General features: G+C 41.9%; 1 non-coding gene across 1 annotated transcript; it reads left to right on the top strand.

Moving 5' to 3' along the window:
- The first annotated feature begins 211 nt into the window (after nt 1-211).
- On the top strand, nt 212-318 carry Gm24641. The gene has a single exon (XR_003948534.1). It is a non-coding gene; the product is annotated as a U6 spliceosomal RNA (small nuclear RNA).
- Nucleotides 319-4178: the final 3860 nt, after the last annotated feature.

The raw sequence follows: 4178 nt of genomic DNA, 5'->3' as shown, positions 1-4178 counted from the left end.
TATCACAAAATTGGCAGGCAAGCTCGGGTGCTTCCAAGAGGCCTATTATTGATCAGCAAACAGTAATTTAAAAAAAAAAATGGTGGGATGTACACCTTTAGTCCCAGCAGAGGCAGACAGATCTCTGAGTTTGAGGCCAGCCTGGTGTACAGAGTGAGTTCCAGGACAGCCAGGTCTACAGAGAGAAACCCTGCCTCAAAAAATCAATCAAGTGCTCGCTTCGGCAGCACATATACTAAAATTGGAACGATACAGAGAAGATTAGCATGGCCCCTGTGCAAGGATGACACGCAAATTCGTGAAGCGTTCCATATTTTTCAGGAATTCAAGGCCCATACCTAAACATGATAAAAGCAATCTACAGCAAACCAGTAGCCAACATCAAAGTAAATGGAGAGAAGCTGGGAGCAATCCCACTAATCAGGGACTAGACAAGGCTGCCCACTTTCTCCCTACCTTTTCAACATAGTACTTGAACTATTAGCCAGAGCAATTCGACAACAAAAGGAGATCAAGGGGATACAAATTGGAAAAGAGAAAGTCAAAATATCACTTTTTGCAGATGATATGATAGTATATATAAGTGACCCTAAAAATTCCACCAGAGAACTCCTAAACCTGATAAACAGCTTCGGTGAAGTAGCTGGATATAAAATTAACTCAAACAAGTCAATGGCCTTTCTCTATACAAAGAATAAACAGGCTGAGAAAGAAATTAGGGAAACAACACCCTTCTCAATAGTCACAAATAATATAAAATATCTCGGCGTGACTCTAACTAAGGAAGTGAAAGATCTGTATGATAAAAACTTCAAGTCTCTGAAGAAAGAAATTAAAGAAGATCTCAGAAGATGGAAAGATCTCCCATGCTCATGGATTGGCAGGATCAACATTCTAAAAATGGCTATCTTGCCAAAAGCAATCTACAGATTCAATGCAATCCCCATTAAAATTCCAACTCAATTCTTCAACGAATTAGAAGGAGCAATTTGCAAATTCATCTGGAATAACAAAAAACCGAGGATAGCAAAAACTCTTCTCAAGGATAAAAGAACCTCTGGTGGAATCACCATGCCTGACCTAAAGCTTTACTACAGAGCAATTGTGATAAAAACTGCATGGTACTGGTATAGAGACAGACAAGTGGACCAATGGAATAGAATTGAAGACCCAGAAATGAACCCACACACCTATGGTCACTTGATCTTCGACAAGGGAGCCAAAACCATCCAGTGGAAGAAAGACAGCATTTTCAACAATTGGTGCTGGCACAACTGGTTGTTATCATGTAGAAGAATGCGAATCGATCCATACTTATCTCCTTGTACTAAGGTCAAATCTAAGTGGATCAAGGAACTTCACATAAAACCAGAGACACTGAAACTTATAGAGGAGAAAGTGGGGAAAAGCCTTGAAGATATGGGCACAGGGGAAAAATTCCTGAACAGAACAGCAATGGCTTGTGCTGTAAGATCGAGAATTGACAAATGGGACCTAATGAAACTCCAAAGTTTCTGCAAGGCAAAAGACACTGTCTATAAGACAAAAAGACCACCAACAGACTGGGAAAGGATCTTTACCTATCCTAAATCAGATAGGGGACTAATATCCAACATATATAAAGAACTCAAGAAGGTGGACCTCAGAAAATCAAATAACCCCCTTAAAAAATGGGGCTCAGAACTGAACAAAGAATTCTCACCTGAGGAATACCGAATGGCAGAGAAGCACCTGAAAAAATGTTCAACATCCTTAATCATCAGGGAAATGCAAATCAAAACAACCCTGAGATTCCACCTCACACCAGTGAGAATGGCTAAGATCAAAAATTCAGGTGACAGCAGATGCTGGCGAGGATGTGGAGAAAGAGGAACACTCCTCCATTGTTGGTGGGATTGCAGGCTTGTACAACCACTCTGGAAATCAGTCTGGCGGTTCCTCAGAAAATTGGACATAGTACTACCGGAGGATCCAGCAATACCTCTCCTGGGCATATATCCAGAAGAAGCCCCAACTGGTAAGAAGGACACATGCTCCACTATGTTCATAGCAGCCTTATTTATAATAGCCAGAAACTGGAAAGAACCCAGATGCCCCTCAACAGAGGAATGGATACAGAAAATGTGGTACATCTACACAATGGAGTACTACTCAGCTATTAAAAAGAATGAATTTATGAAATTCCTAGCCAAATGGATGGACCTGGAGAGCATCATCCTGAGTGAGGTAACACAATCACAAAGGATCTTACACAATATGTACTCACTGATAAGTGGATACTAGCCCAAAACCTAGGATACCCACGATATAAGATACAATTTCCTAAACACATGAAACTCAAGAAAAATGAAGACTGAAGTGTGGACACTATGCCCCTCCTTAGAAGTGGGAACAAAACACCCATGGAAGGAGTTACAGAAACAAAGTATGGAGCTGAGATGAAAGGATGGACCATGTAGAGACTGCCATATCCAGGGATCCACCCCATAATCAGCTTCCAAATGCTGACACCATTGCATACACTAGCAAGATTTTACTGAAAGGACCCAGATGTAGCTGTCTCTTGTGAGACTATGCCGGGGCCTAGCAAACACAGAAGTGGATGCTCACAGTCAGCTAATGGATGGATCACAGGGCTCCCAATGGAGGAGCTAGAGAAAGTACCCAAGGAGCTAAAGGGAACTTCAACCCTATAGGTGGAACAACATTATGAACTAACCAGTACCCCTGAGCTCTTGACTCTAGCTGCATATGTATCAAAAGATGGCCTAGTCGGCCATCACTGGAAAGAGAGGCCCATTGGACACGCAGACTTTGTGTGCCCCGGTACAGGGGAACGCCAGGGCCAAAGGGGGGGAGTGGGTGGGTAGGGGAGTGGGGGTGGGTGGGTAAGGGGGACTTTTGGTATAGCATTGGAAATGTAAATGAGCTAAATACCTAATAAAAAAAAAATGAAAAAAAAAAAAAAAAAAAAAAAGAAAAGAAAATGCCCAGATGTTAGGGAACAAAATGCCTGCCAAAAAAAAAAAAAAACTGCATGGTACTGGTATAGAGACAGACAAGTAGACCAATGGAATAGAATTGAAGACCCAGAAATGAACCCACACACCTATGGTCACTTGATCTTCGACAAGGGAGCTAAAACCATCCAATGGAAGAAAGACAGCATTTTCAACAATTGGTGCTGCCACAACTGGTTGTTATCATGTAGAAGAATGCGAATCGATCCATACTTATCTCCTTGTACTAAGGTCAAATCTAAGTGGATCAAGGAACTTCACATAAAACCAGAGACACTGAAACTTATAGAGGAGAAAGTGGGGAAAAGCCTTGAAGATATGGGTACAGGGGAAAAATTCCTGAACAGAACAGCAATGGCTTGCTCTGTAAGATCGAGAATTGACAAATGGGACCTAATGAAACTCCAAAGTTTCTGCAAGGCAAAAGACACCGTCAATAAGACAAAAAGACCACCAACAGATTGGGAAAGGATCTTTACCTATCCTAAATCAGATAGGGGACTAATATCCAACATATATAAAGAACTCAAGAAGGTGGACTTCAGAAAATCAAATAACCCCATTAAAAAATGGGGCTCAGAACTGAACAAAGAATTCTCACCTGAGGAATACCGAATGGCAGAGAAGCACCTGAAAAAGTGCTCAACATCCTTAATCATCAGGGAAATGCAAATCAAAACAACCCTGAGATTCCACCTCACACCAGTCAGAATGTCTAAGATCAAAAATTCAGGTGACAGCAGATGCTGGTGTGGATGTGGAGAAAGAGGAACACTCCTCCATTGTTGGTGGGATTGCAGGCTTGTACAACCACTCTGGAAATCAGTCTGGCGGTTCCTCAGAAAACTGGATATAGTACTACCGGAGGATCCAGCAATACCTCTCCTGGGCATATATCCAGAAGATGCCCCAACTGGTAAGAAGGACACATGCTCCACTATGTTCATAGCAGCCTTATTTATAATAGCCAGAAGCTGGAAGGAACCCAGATGCCCCTCAACAGAGGAATGGCTACAGAAAATGTGGTACATCTACACAATGGAGTACTACTCAGCTATTAAAAAGAATGAATTTATGAAATTCCTAGCCAAATGGATGGACCTGGAGGGCATCATCCTGAGTGAGGTAACACATTCACAAAGGAACTCACACAATATG

Source organism: Mus musculus, chromosome 9 (assembly GCF_000001635.26).
Source record: "Mus musculus strain C57BL/6J chromosome 9, GRCm38.p6 C57BL/6J".
In the NCBI taxonomy this organism is placed as follows: domain Eukaryota; kingdom Metazoa; phylum Chordata; class Mammalia; order Rodentia; family Muridae; genus Mus; species Mus musculus.
This window is presented reverse-complemented; position numbering and strand designations above follow the sequence as displayed.